The 15,434-nt window shown below is 39.5% G+C and overlaps 1 protein-coding gene across 2 annotated transcripts in view; it reads right to left on the minus strand.

The window, feature by feature from the left end:
* The window catches only part of GSG1L (GSG1 like), a 110,262-nt gene that overhangs the window by 24,055 nt on the left and 70,773 nt on the right, over nt 1-15,434 (minus strand). The window lies entirely within an intron of this gene.

Raw genomic sequence — 15,434 nt, forward strand, 5'->3', positions numbered from 1 at the left:
AGACAGCCATCCTTGATAAAATCCACTTTTATTTAACTTGGACAAAAATAGAATAAAACATCCAGCACATGGATAGTGCACTACCACGATTTATACCTTTGTTATTGCTTTATATAACTAAAATAACTTTAATAAAAAAAACTAAACTAAACTAAAGTTGTGCACCAAAAAAATCTCTAAAAACCAACTCACCCATCATTCTGTGCTTTAAAACCAGAAAAGGATGCGTCCTGTAAAAATTGCTATAACCAACATATTTATTAAAAGAACCAGCACTTTTTTGATGGGTTTTCTAAAAAATCAAGGTTGGGTTTTGGGTTACATCATGTGAGAAACCTGCCAAATTTACTAAGGGCAATCAGATACCTTAATAAATCGTGTAGTTTGGGAAATGAAAACCATGATGTGTTAATAAAAAAAAAAATAATTGTTAGCCAGACCACTGCTTTTAGAGCAGACTAGTGGTTGGTAACCTGGACAACGAGCTGTCAACAATGGGCCGCATATCAGGAGAAGGAGGCAAGTTTGCTAAATGAATATATTTGCAAAAATATTTAACTTGATGAACCCTACACATTTAATTATGTTAACTGAGATGGGAATAGCACTTTAAGAAAAAAATTATAACATGATGCAGGGACATGCCAAAAGTTTTGATCAGTCAGTGTCTCACTTCTAGGATGGACACTGATCAGGGGAATGAATCAGCCAGCTTGCACTTTAAGATACAGAACATTTAATAGCTACACTGTAGCTGCCATTAGGCTAGTCTATGTAAATCTGCCCAAACCCATAAGCCCACACATACTCTGTAACACACAGTACCAGGGAATCCATAAATAAGTACAGAAGGCTGAACACAAGAGTAATCCTGTAGTCTCTGATAATTTCTTCAAGTGATCCATTGCCTTATTGGCAGACATCAGAACGAATAAACATGTATAATGATACAGTAAATAAAAATTGGAAAAACCTGTATTTCTTTTCTCTCAACGTACACTTGGAGGACCCAAACACAACTAACAACTGTCAGTTGAAAGATAGTTTTCCAATATTAATTTTTGTCATTAAACCACTCAAAAAATCAAACTGTGAGCTCATTTTTTTCTTCTGTGCGCAGGCTGTTTTTTTTTCCTTTTTGTTGCTGGAAATTTATTTATTTATTTATTTACACAAAAACCTTTGTGATTTTTGCACAATTGTTCTTACTTGTGCATAAAACTCAAACATGATTACATTTTACACCAGGTCAGGAGGCACTATAGGGATCTCCTTGCTCGTTGCTGAACACAATTATGTAAGAGTTTTCATATATAGGCTATGTTCACTATTTTTTTTAAATGATGGCCGTCATTTTGCCTTTATTTGGCCCCCCATCAGTGCAATAACAACTGCTGGTACATTGTTCTAGTTTGGGTTACTAATCAGCCTTTGGGTGTGTCTTTAATTGAAAAGACGTTGGAGCAGATAACGTCCTGGATTTCATACATTGTGTGCATTGGACATCCATCATTCCATTGACATTGCATTGCATTGCAGTCACTTAAATTGTGGCAATAATGGACGTCTTTTTAAATAGAAAAAGTGAACGCCTTTTTACTATTGGTGACGTTGTGTGAACATAGCCATATACACACATAGGAGTACAGGATTTCTTGTTCCAGGTGATACATTACTACTTTCATTAACAGGCTTAAAACTGCTTTACATTCAGTTAGACACATAAAAAACAAATAAAAAAGCACATGCATATTACTGTTAGCATTCAAATTGGACTTTATAAATACCATGGAACACAAAAAAAAGACTATTAGGGAGATTTATCAAACATGGTGTAAAGTGAAACCGTCTCAGTTGCCCCTAGCAACCAATCAGATTCCACCTTTCATTTTCCAAAGTCTGTGAGGAATGTAAAGTGGAATCTGATTGGTTGCTAGGGGCAGCTGAGACAGTTTCACTTTACACCATGTTTGATAAATCTCCCCCTATAAGTGAAACAATGGGGAGATTTATCAAACATGGTGTAAAGTGAAACTGGCTCAGTTGCCCCTAGCAACCAATCAGATTCCACCTTTCATTCCTCACAGACTCTTTGAAAAATTAAAGGTGGAATCTGATTGGTTGCTAGGGGCAACGGAGTCAGTATCACTTTACACCATGTTTGATAAATCTCCTCCAATTTGTGTAAATGTTGCAAAGTTTTGTATGAGCACCCATAAACTTGTATAGGAAATCATTTACATTTTTTTGCCTATTCTCCACCCTTTATGTCACCTTATTGTTACACAGTGTTCCCTATCACTTGATGAATAAGCACTCACTAACACTATCGTCACTGACTAAAGTAAGCATCACTGTTTCTGTATGATTGGACTGTATCTTCCTATAAAAGTATCATTATATCCTGTATAATAATATCAAAGAAACATGAGTAACAGACGGATAAATCTTGGTTGCTGATATATATATTTGTTTTCTGTAATGTATGAACAGTAGTTAATTCCCTAATATTGGTAGAATTGTCCTGGTCATATTTGTTTCAGTAATCTGGCTGAACAATCATTTTCAAGTCTTAATGGTAAGAAGTGAATGCTGAACGTATGCTATCTATCCCAGCCAAACCACCTGTAATTTATGCATATATGGTTTTTATCATCTTAAATTGGCGTTCTACTCCAAGACCTTCATTTTCAGCTTTTTACCATATCAAAGAATCCCCTGAAGATAGAATGCTTCCTGTCACAGAATGCAATGCTGCTTCTGGAATTCCAATGTGGCTGAGTATAAAAGAGAAGGTTTGATGCACAGAACCAGAAAGACAGTTTAATTGCTTGAGAAGAAATACTGAGAAAGAAAATGCACGAGCTGGAGAAGGATCCCGGGAGCTACAAGACTTAGATGTCTACATTTTGCACCTGTTTTTTTTGGATTAACAGGAAGTTAAAAACATTAAAATGTAACCCGTCCTGTAATATGTTATAGACGTAAAGACATTAACATCTTATCATGTAAATTTTACAATCTACTGTATAAATCCACTCCCTTTGTTGTCTTTGAATTTTGCAACTTGGAACAACTTATAAATTGCACTTTACACGCTCAGTTACTGTCAGGGGCGTAGGTAGGTTTCATGGGGCCCCATAGCAAAAAACTGTACGCTATATGGGGCGGTAGGGATGCCTCAGAGTGTTGTGTCCGATGGTGTGAAGGAAGCAGATCTGCATCCTGCTGGTGGTGTTGATCCATGTCAATGTCACACTCGCAGTTATCAGCCATGAGCACCTGTTGCAGATGCTGGTCACCCAGGTTAGTTGCTGGAGGGTTGTGGCAATTCACACCAGCTTCTCACTGATTCTGCTCATCATGGCTAGCAGATCGCTGGTGGTGATGGTGGAAATTCATGTTAGCAGCTCACCGGTGCTAGTAGTGGTGATCCAGCTGGTTGTGGTTATCCTGATCAGCAGGTAGCTGCTGATGGTGAGGGTGGTGCTCCAGATGATAAGGTTACTGGTGCTGCAGATCGAGGCTATTAAATCGAAGTGGTGGTGGTAAAACTCAGCTGATCAACAGCAGCTTTGATCCTCGTTAGCAGGCTGCTATTAGTGAAAATGCAGCTTAGTAGGTGGCTGGTGGTAGATATCCAGCTGAACCCATCAATAATAGCACTAAGTCAGCTAACCAGGCCAATGAAGGTGGTTGCCACACTGTGCAGATGGCTGGTGATGGAGATTAGGCTGATCTGGTCACCGGTGGTCATACTGATTGGTGATCAGTTGGGCAGGTGTCCAATGGTGGTGTTTGGACTCTGCATTTTGAAGGTGCTTAAGTTGCTACACTGCAGGTTGCTAGTGGTGGAATTGGGCCTTTGCAGGTTGGTAGTGGTAATGTTCCAGCTGGGCTGGTCTTTGATGGTAGTGTTTGGCTTTCAGGTCCCTGGTGATGTCCCATCTGAGTGGGTCGCTGATGGAGTTGCCGCAGCTCAGTATGTTGCTGAAGGTTTCAATCAAGGCGAGCAGGTGTCTGGTGGAGAGACAGCCCACCAGTACTGTAATCGCATAGCACAGGAGGTTGCCAAAAATGGCAAGATCCCTGTCAATCCTTTCCTCTCTGTCCATGTTGTGACAAAAATCTGAAGCACTAGAAACAAACTGGCAGTTTACGCAGGCTCTGCTTCTTTTTTTCTAGGGCCCTTGGATGACATCACCAATTATGTCACTGCTTGTTGTATTCTGATGTTATATGCATGCCCTGACAGGTTGTCAGAGCATGATGGAAGTTGCTGTTTCAGGTTGGGGCACATTAAACTGCAGCCATGTCACCCACTTTACAATATAAAGATGGGAATTATGCTTTTATGGCCTCTCAGAACGATGTAGAGTGAGTTCAGACATGCAGGATTTGTTAAAGATTTTTTCAGCCCAATGCATGTGACTAGCGGGTGCACAATTGGGTCCAGGGGCATAGCTAAAGACTGATGGGTACTGGTGCAAAATTTTAGCTTGGACCCCCCATCCGATGAGGTGCAGAGGCCAAAAAAAGTTATATCCAGTTACTCTAAGATGACGCCCCCTAATGTGCCACCATGTCCTAATGAACTGTCACTATGTCCCCTCATGTATTTTGCCACTGTTCCCTATAATTAATGGACTGTACTGTGTCATTTTTTAATCATTGTTTTCCAATCTTTGACTCTCCAGCTTAAAAACTATAACTTCCATAATGAACTGCCAGCAGGACATGATGACGGTTGTAGTGGTGCAACCTGAAGAGACACAGGCTGCAAAACTACAACTCCCATTATGAACTGCCAGTAGTTCACGATGGGGGTTGAAGTTCTGCAACATGAAAAGACACAGGCTGCAAAACTACAAATTCTATCATGATCTTTCAGCAGGACATGACGGGGAGTTGTTGTTCTGCAACCTGGAGAGACATAGGTATTGTTTCCCCTATTTTCCAGTTCACACAGGATGCTTTTCCCATAGAAATGGATAAATAGGTGGCCTGTGGCTATTCTTTACATTTTAAAAATGAGAATTCCCCTTTAGAACCTGAGACAATGCTTCAAAGTAAGAATAGGTATGTAATACAAAGTAACATGCCTCCATAGAGTCCATATAAAGCCTGACAGAAAAAATCTCTATGTCTCTATGTACAATCACAGGCATATAGAAATACCCCATAGAATTTCCATAGTAGTCTATCAGTGACATAAGAGGCATGAATTCATACAACTCAGATGCTGGACAGAGCTATAATATGCAAACAGACATGACGCTCAAGTAAAACAAAAAATTACCTATACTGCCTATCACTTATGTGTGCACAGATGTTTATTGTAGATTGTGGATAAAAATGAGAAAATTCCTACCCGCTGACTGAAATCGTATCTTGAAACAAGGGAGAAAGTGAAACAAAGTGTGAGACAGTAACTTTATTATAAAGGTCATCTCTCATTAACCAAACCCTTATATATTGTATACAGTGTTGCTCAAGTTTCAATATTAATTGGTTCCAGGACGACCAATTTATGTGAAAAATAAAACTAGTAATTGAGAAAAAAAGGAAGATTCGCAGAGAAATAAGCAGATGACTAATATGGATAAAGCAAGTCCATACATACAACAGTCAGAAAGAGCTACTAGAGACTATACATTACTTTCTATGTAGGGGACATGGTTTTCAGTGTCGTGTACAGATCACACAGGGTCCCAGAAAAATAAAATGAAGCCGCTCCCACCTGTTAAAGAACAGTACAGGACATGTAGTATCACACTGTACTGTAGAGAGGAGATACTAGACACACAGCAGTACAGGACATGTAGTATCACACTTGACTATAAAGATTAGATACTAGACAGCCAACCAGTGCAGGCACTGCAGTAATACTGGGGTTATACCACTAAAATGGCCACTTTTATTGGTTCATCATCTAGCTGTTCATCATCTAGCTGCAGATCCTAACTCTCTCTAGCATTGTATATTGAGTCTGGTCTCAAGTCATGATGGTCCAGAAAGAATCATTGTATTTTGGAAATATTGTATCCTGAGACCATTGTAAGTTGAGGGACCAATTTAGTAGAAAGCTGACTATGTCTGACTGACTATCAGTTATACCAGCAAAAAAATATAAAACACCCTATAAGTTACCAATAAATCACAAAGTATGCAGTATGACAACCATTTTCAGGTCTTAAACTTATGGTTACAAAACTTTATTAATGGTAAAGAGTAGAGATGAGCGAATAGTATTCGATCGAATAGCTATTCGATCAAATACTGCAGTATTCGAAAGATTCGAGTCCGATGGAATATGTGATCGAATATTCGAATCTAAATTAACTTTACTAAAACAGCTAAACAATTATTTAGCTGTTTTAATAAAGTTTACTGCTCCCTGGGAAAGCAGGGAAGCAGTATTACAGGGATCGGTATTACCGGGGCTAGCGATCCCCGGCAATAATGCCGATCCCTGTAATAGCTAATATTTAATAAAACAAAGTTTTCATCTAAAAAAGTTATTTTCGTTGTTCAATAGCTTAATTAAAACGAATCCATGCTTTTGCAATTAAATATACTGTTAATAAATAAATGTATATATATATATTTATATTTATTTATTTACAGTATATTTAATTGCAAAAGTATGTATTCGTTTTAATTAAGCTATTGAACAACAAAAATAACTTTATTAGAACGAAAATGTGTTTTATTAATTAAATATTAACTACTACAGGAAGCTCTGTTGCCGGAAAAACCTATTGCCGATAATACAGCTGAATGTAATAATTAATACTCTAAAACATCAAATATTTCTTCTAATGATGCTATTTTTTTTTTATCACTATAGCAACATTAGAAGAAACATTTAGATTTATATGTCCGCTGCTCAGCTGATTGGCTGAGCGGACATATAAAGAGCAGGTCCCGTCACACTAAGCTCAGTGTGCCAAGGACCGGCGAAGGGAGAAGGGTGAGAAGAAAGCGCCCCCTCCCCCTGCACTACACCCATCCCAGCAAGGAAGGGGGGTCACTTAACCCCTTCTTTGCCGGGATGGGTGCAGTCTGGCATCAGTCTGGCCCCCAAGGGGTTCAGTGGGGACCCTTACTTAACCCCCTGGGGCCAGATTGTTCGGTATGGCACCCAAAGGGTTAAGGGGAATGCAATGTTGTGCTCCTGTTTGTGTGTTTTTTTGTGTGTTTCTCCCTTTTTGTTTTTCAGATATCAGTATCCTGTGGATTACGGCGGATTCGATGGACTACGTCGATGATCAGCGGTTGTTGTCAACAAGGGGTGTGGGGGGGTTTTTATTTGAATAAAAATATTTTTTCACTTGTGTCATGTCTTTATTTCTTTACTAAATAGACTTAGTAGTGAAAGCCGTCTAATAGACGGAATCCATTACTAAGTCAGGGCTTAGAATTAGCTGGTATAAAATGGCTAACACTAACCCCCCCATTATTACCCCAGTACCCAATGCCACCAGGGGTACTGGGAAGAGCCGGGTGCCAGTGGTCCCGGAGCGTCAAAATTGGCTCTCCTGGACTGAGTGGCAGCAGGCTGGTAAGATTTAGGCTGGGGAGGGCCTAAACCAATGGCCCTTCCCACCCTGGTGTTACTAGGCTGCTGTTGCTTGTTTTTTAGCCCGGCTGGTTATAAAAATAAGGGGGACCCTATGCGTTTTTTTTTATTATTTATATATTAAAAAAACAACAACAACAACAACATGTAGGGTTCCCCCTATTTTCATAACCAGCCGGGTTAAAAACCAAGCAACAGCAGCCTAGTAACACCAGGGTGGGAAGGGCCATTGTTTTTGGCCCTCTCCAGCCTTAAAGCGACTCTGTACCCACAATCTGACCCCCACAAGCCACTTGTACCTTCATATAGCTGCTTTCAATCCAAGATCTGTCCTGCGGTCCGTTCGGCAGGTGGTGCAGTTATTGTCATAAAAAATTAATTTTTAAATTGCAGCCACGTGCCCTACAGGCGTATCTGTGCTCTAACTTTGCACCACCCCCTCCGTCCCGCCTCCCCACCCTCTTCATCATTAGGAATGCCACTGGAACATTTACTTCTGTTTGAACATTGCACAGGTGTCTTAATGATCCAGCCCATGTGCTGTGGTAACACAGGTGGGGAATAGGAAGCAATCTGCCTGGAGCATTCCTGATGATGAGGAGGGCAGGGTGGAGGGACAGAGGGATAGTGCAAAGTTAGGGCACAGATACGCCCGTAGGGCACGGAGCTGAAATTTTAAAAGTAATGTTTTATGACAATAACTGCATCACCTGCCAAACAGACCGCAGCACAGATCTTGGATTAAAAGCAGCTATCCAAAGGTACAAGTGGTTTGGGGGTCAGATTGTGGGTACAGAGTTGCTTTAATATTACCAGCCTGCTGCCGCCCAGTCCAGGAGCACCAATTTTAATGCTCCGGGACCACTGGCACCCGGCTCTTCCTAGTACCCCTGGTGGCATTGGGTACTGGGGTAATAATGGGGGGGTGGGTTAGTGTTAGCCATTTTATACCAGCTAACACTAAGCCCTGACTTAGTAATGGATTCCATCTATTAGACGGCTTCCACTACTAAGGCTATAAAGTAAAGAAATAAAGACACGACACAAGTGAAAAATATTTTTTATTCAAATAAAAACACCCCCACACCCCTTGTTCACTATTTAATAAAAAAAAAAAAAAATCCCAACAACCGCCTGACCAAGAATGTGACCAGAAGCTGAGCTGCAGTAACCAGGCAGAACTCATAATGAACAGAGGCAACTGCTTCCAACCCCATTCACGGCTTGGATTTAACTGCAGCGGCCTGCAGAACAGCTGGTTGGTGGAGGCGTTGGGTGTCCGCATGCCCCAATTAGATATTGATGGTCCTTTTTGTGGATTTGTGAAATAGGAAAACCCCTATAATTTTACACGCTACAAATGATAGCAGTAATGCAGTTCAAAATAATTCAGATATTTAAATGGGTACTCTGTGAATTTTTTTTTTTCTTTTCAAATCAACAGGAACTATCCAGAGCAGGAGAGGTTTTCTATGGGGATTAGCTACTGCTCTAGACAGTTCCTGTCACAGGCAGATGTGTCAGCAGAGAGCACTGTGTCAGACTAGAAATAATACACCACTTCCTGCAGGACATACAGCAGCTGATGAGTACTGGAGATTTTTAGAACGAAACTTTGTTTTATTAATTAAATATTAACTATTACAGGAATCGACATTATTGCTGGGGATCGCTAACCCCGATAATACCGTGCCCTGTAATACTGATTCCCTGCTTTCCCAGATGCATTCCAGAGGTGTTTGCATCACTTTCTAAAGATGTCTAGGACTTGGTCAAATCTTGATTTCCAGGTCCCAAGGATTTTTCTCCCATAGACTATGATGGGATTCGATATTCAATCGAATAGTCGAATATCGGGAGCTATTCAAATCCAATCCAATGGAATCTAATATTTCACTATTCGCTCATCTCTAGTAAAAAGAAGAGAATAAAGAGAAGTTTCAGGATGTAGTGGAAGATGGTAGACATGAGGGTGTAAGATATATAATATGCTTTGTACAGACACAAACAACACAGAGGTAGCCATTAAATGAATATTCAATGTCAGGTTGACAGAGCCAGAGGGTCATTCTGATATGTTTATTTCCAAATAGGATTAAGGCTGGGCTCAAACTAAATTTTTCTATCTGTTTCACTGTTTCTGTACGTTTAATTTTAATATACAGAAAAACATGCTCAATGCCATTTTTGGCATGATAATTGATACAAATGTTACCTGAGCTATACATACGAGTGCATGGGCAGGACATGAATGGAAGTTTGGGTTTAAAGGTCTATGTACACGGCAAGAACATTGTTTTTCTGGATTGTGTTTCTTTGTTTTATTTTTTTTTTTTAATGTTATGGAGCTTTTGTGTATGCTCATTGGTTTCCTTTGTAAAAAAAATTTGGGGAAAAATCAATAAAAAGAAGTAAAAAACAGATCTTTTTTTTAGAATGTATGCAGCATCCGTTTTTGCATCTTTTTTTATGTACACATTAAACAGCAGTGTGAACCCAGTCTTAGCTATTACTATTTTTCATTATTCTTTCAGTTTTAACATATAATATAAATGAGAACTTAAAGGGGCGCCATCTTGGGTCGATGTCGTCACAGCAGGGGGGGGGGGTCCTTGTCTCCTTCCTGGGAGAGGAAATGGCCGCTGGTGCACATGTGCACCTGCAGCCTTTTCATTGGCTGGAGCGCATCACATGGCTTCCAGCTTGCTCAGCCCTTATTGACTGAGCTTGCTGGAAGCCATGTGATGAGCTCCAGCCAATGAAAAGGCCACTGGACCTGGAAGAGAGGACGGCAGCCGAAGATAGCAGGGACATGGGCGGCGGGAAATTCGAACAGCGATCGTCACCGGTTGGATGGTAAGTATATTTTCTGTGAATGTTTATGTTTTCTTTTTTTTGGGGGGGGGGGCGCTGGAGTACTCCTTTAATCCCTTGCCACAAAATGACATTTCCGGAACGTCATGTAAAGCAGGTAGTTCCTGCAACATGAGGTTCCAGGAACAACATGCTTTCCCTGCCTCCCCCCGCTGTCCCTAGCGGAGATCGGGTAGCAGGAGGAGGCTGTCTCACACCCAAGCAGTTAACCCCATAGGCGCCGAGCTCACCCCTCCGACCCCCCCCCTTCACCCCCCCACGCACAGCTCCGGGGGGTTACCATAGCAACCCAAACATTGCTTAATGCATCTGGGCTGCTATGGTATATACTGAGGCAGGGGCCTGATCGTGTGAATGAGCTGTCAGTGTACTGGCAGCTCAAAAACACACACACATACATAAATAACTAAGTTTAATCAGAAATAGAAATTCTCCTGAAAATTAAAAAAATCACTGCAAAATTTTGAAGCCTAACAATCCTAACAAGTAAAAGGACGTTCACCAAATGACTTCACTATAAAGTAGACATGTTGTAGATGTTGCCGTAATCATTAGTTTATGTAGCATGACTATTTTTCTTAGAACAAGAGGATTTTGAAGTTTTTGTGCAATGTTGTGTGTGTGTGTTTTTTTTTTTTTTACAAAAAAACTACTGAATGCATCAACCAAAGTATACCACAAACATAAAGTGGAATATGTCAAGAAAAAACATTCTCAGAATAACCGCGATAATTAAAAGCATCGTACAGTTATCTCTACATAAAGAGAGACATATTTGAAAAATAGGCCCTGGGCATTAAGGCCAAAACAGGCTGAAGAGGCAAGGGGTTAAGGCACTAGACTATAGGTTGGCAGATACAAATATATATTTCTTGCATTGCATGGCAATTTCTGTCTTATTTTAGAGCCCCTTTCTAAAGCCAATTCATTCCAGCTACCTCTTTTACATGTGTTATGAGCATTTTATGTTTCCCTTTATTTATAGTATTTAGTTAGCGTAGTTAAAAGATTGTGTACTTCAGTCCTCAAATAACCCCAGCTATTATAGTTTTGTGGAAATTTGCAGCCTACTCTTCTTGACATCTTGGGAATTCAAATTGCAGCTATACAAAAGATCTGCTGCAAGCGGCAGAGATTTCATGAGTGAACAGACATAAAAGCTAGACATAACATTTAAATGCGTTAATGAACGACGCTAATATACATAGAGAGTGGCTCAGAGGGCCAGCATTGTTGCCTTGTAGTGCTGTGGCCTTGGTTCAATACAGATTTTTCGCTTGGGTTTCTGGCTTTCGACATCAGTCTCAGACATACTGGTAGGTTATTTGGCTTCCCATAAATTTGGCAATAATGTGTGTGTGTGTGTGTTTGAGTTATGGAAAATAGATTGAGTGAATAAATTGCCTGTGGAGAACCGGGCAATATGTGAGCAGTAAATAAAGAACAGATCATAAAAACAATTCTAAATATTCACAGCTTACATAATATTAGGGTAAAAATAGAACTTCTGAATATTAGGCCGTAAATTATCACAATCCCAAGTAGGATTGAAAAAAACTTTACAAAATAGATGAGTACAATGTAGAGGAAAGTGCTTCAGCTTTCTGGCGGTCTGTATAGACTGCAGGTTTTCAATGTTTAACTGCCATAGATTATAGAAAATAAATAAAAAATCTAATATATTCTTCTCCATGCATGATAGCTTAACATAGATTGACTGTCCTATAAATAAGATTCATTGTAATGCTGGTAATGACTGATGTACTGATAATCCACAACCAATACAAACAATATAAATATATATTCATTGTGCTGAATTATAGCTCCCAGATTACCAAGTACTCTATATGTCACATTAAGATAAACAGGTTACTTCTATTCAATTGTTGAGGAACCATACATGCCTTTACAAGGCCATGTTCAACATCTTTTTTTGGCCATATTTTATCATGATTTTGAAGCAAAAATACAGCCGTATAATGCAAATTCTGGCTGTAATGTGCATAAGATGAATGTATTTTAGCTTCAAAATAACGTGCAAAAAAAGAATTGGGGGAAATTTACTAAGGAGACTATTATGTGTGACTATTCCAATGAGGATTGTTGGATATTTTGTTCCAATATCTTGTGACTGATTTATTAAAATGTAGCACTGCCATAGTTGAATGTACAGTATCTAAGTAAAAAGTTGCACAAAAAGTCACAAAAAATGCAAAAATTGCGCAAGCATATTCACCTGGTACTGACAAAGCGTAGGACTGCACCTGTTTGTGCAACTTTTTAAAAAAATTAAAAATTGGGTGCTAATGCCGGATTATGCTAATTTTTGGGGGGTTAATGCTCAAAACAGGGAGATAAAAAAAAAATTACAAATTATTCATCTGTTGAATACTGGTTCTTAAACAGAACTTAGACCAAAAATGGGTGAAAAACCCAATTAATTACCTAAAAATAGGCTCAAAACCCTTTATAAATTTCCCCCTTTGTGCAAATATAGCCTAGGGATTAATTGCCATCATTTTAAAGTGAAAATATGATCATATAATACAAATTCTGTCTGTAACTTGCATAATATGGCTGTATTTTGACTCCAAAATAACATTTGCAAAAAAAAAATGTGTATAGCCTTGGGGTTAATTTTTGGTTTAGTTGTGCAAAAAATATTCTTTTAGTCAGAATTATACTTCATGTTAGATTAAATTTTGGGTCTAATGCAAAGACATACTGTGAATTGTAATGTAACCTTTGTAAAATAACAATTATCAAAAAAGCTGTTTTTTTTCTTACCCGATCTCAGTTGTTACCCAAGAGGTGGAGCCATCAACTACCTTCAACAGCCATTAACTACAAACTGCACATACAGATATGTTGCATTGGGAACTTTTTAACACAGTCGCACCACATGGGACAGAGTAGGCAGTGCAACACAACAGTATACAGTACAGTATGCATAGGCTGCTGCAGGCCATATTATATTATATATATCTACAGAGGGGAAGTGTTGTAATAGCTACTGGGGGGCTACCTGTACAGTGAGGCCTATATCGATTCACAGAGGAGTCCTTGCTACTAAATGGGGGCACAGAGGGGCCTAACTACTACGGGGGGCACATAAAAAGCTTAACTACTATTTGAAAGCACAAAAGGAACCTGATTACTATATGGGGACACAGGGAGCCTAACTACTATATGGAGGCAAAGAGGGGCCTACTTACTATATTGTGACACAGAAGAAGCCTATATAGAGGCACAGAGGAAGTTTATTATATCAGGGCTTTCTACCATGTGAGGGCATCGTGGGGGCAGAAACTGGGGACTGTTACAGTGTGGAACAATACTGATGGGGAATTTTTATAGAGGGTGACGATGGTGCTAGAACAAAGAGTCTAAAATGTTGTCTGGCAGTCACTATGTGGTGGTATTGGTCACTTTTTGTTGATGGTTTGGTGATATATGTATTCTTATATTCTTATTTACTGGTAATATTGGTCTTGGTTTACCAGATTTGGTCAGTAACAGTGTGATGGTATGGTATGAATCTTATTCTGGCTTTTGCCACATTTTCACACACAGAAAATCTGTAGCATATGGTGCTACCCTATGATTGTGTGACCAGCAGTGGGAGAAGTGTTTGGGTGTGACTACTGGGGGCATGGTATGGCTATGGAGGCGTGGGAAGTTGCTGAGGGCAAATGTCTGTCTTTGCTCCAGCAAACGTTGGGAGGTTTAGTCTAGGGACTCCTAACTTCTGACAGAAATGTTTTCACAACCTGCACATACATATTTACAGACATTTATGTGAGGCCATTGGTGTCTGCTTGGCCTCTTTCCACAACCTCAGTGTGTTCCTGCCCTGACTCCAGCTTGCTTCAGCATATGTGCTTCACTACCAAAAATAAAAAGAACAGAATGTAGAAGCAGGTAGACGAGAATTCATAGAGTGCACTGTCACATTCTCACACTCGCACAGTTGGGAGGTATGGACCAACTTAAACAGCAAGGCCTGGCTGCAAGTTTCTTATTTACAATGTCCTGTACAGTTTAGTGCTGTTCTGTAATGTCCTGTGCAGTATATAGTGCTGCTCTGTAATGTCCTGTGCAGTATATAGTGCTGCTCTGTAATGTCCTGTGCAGTATATAGTGCTGCTCTGTAATGTACTGGATAGAATATGCAGATTCATATTGGGGCCCTGGTTCATGCTGCAAAAAGGCAAGCTATTGTGAGGCCTATAGTTGTAGCACGGATCACCTATTCTTCATGAATGACATTGAAGTGGTCTGTGATGGGCTTTTCTATCATTTGGAACGACAAAGACATGTTAACAATTTTGATCAATCGGGGCCTGGGTGTTCAGACACGCACTGATAGAGCTGGCAGAAGTGTACGGCTGAGGTGATCTCCATCTGACTGCAGGAAATGAGCTCCATAGAATTTTTATGAAATTTTTATTTTCTGCAGTGAGACAGAGATCATGGTAAGCCAGGTCATTGTCGCCAATGTACAATGGTACATCATGTTGCTCCTGATCCTTTTCCCGACTAACTGCAGTTGGTGTCCCTTTATTTATGTGTTTAGTTCTTTTTTATTTAACAGACTTCCTTCCTGAACCTTTTTTAAGCTTTTCACATGTTTAAAGGTTTTGCTCCTTTTCTCCAGACTATTTATTGTCACTTACTTAAAATTATATACTGATATTTTGTTATAACTCATATGTACTAAAATTATGTAGCTAAAATAAATGCATACAAATTAGTACAGTAATATAATTGTAACGAACTATAAAACCAGCTATTCTGAACGTTTTCCTGTTATAGTTATATATAAAAATAATCTACACTAGCATATTACTTATTAAGGCCCCTATCTCGTGTCCATTTATTCTATCCGCAAAAGCAGACAGTATAATGATCGATTTATTTCTATTACCCCATAAACACACCCGTGAGTGTTATGGGTCCATGTTGGGGTAGTGATCCC

Source organism: Dendropsophus ebraccatus, chromosome 9 (assembly GCF_027789765.1).
Source record: "Dendropsophus ebraccatus isolate aDenEbr1 chromosome 9, aDenEbr1.pat, whole genome shotgun sequence".
Taxonomy (NCBI): Eukaryota; Metazoa; Chordata; class Amphibia; order Anura; family Hylidae; genus Dendropsophus; species Dendropsophus ebraccatus.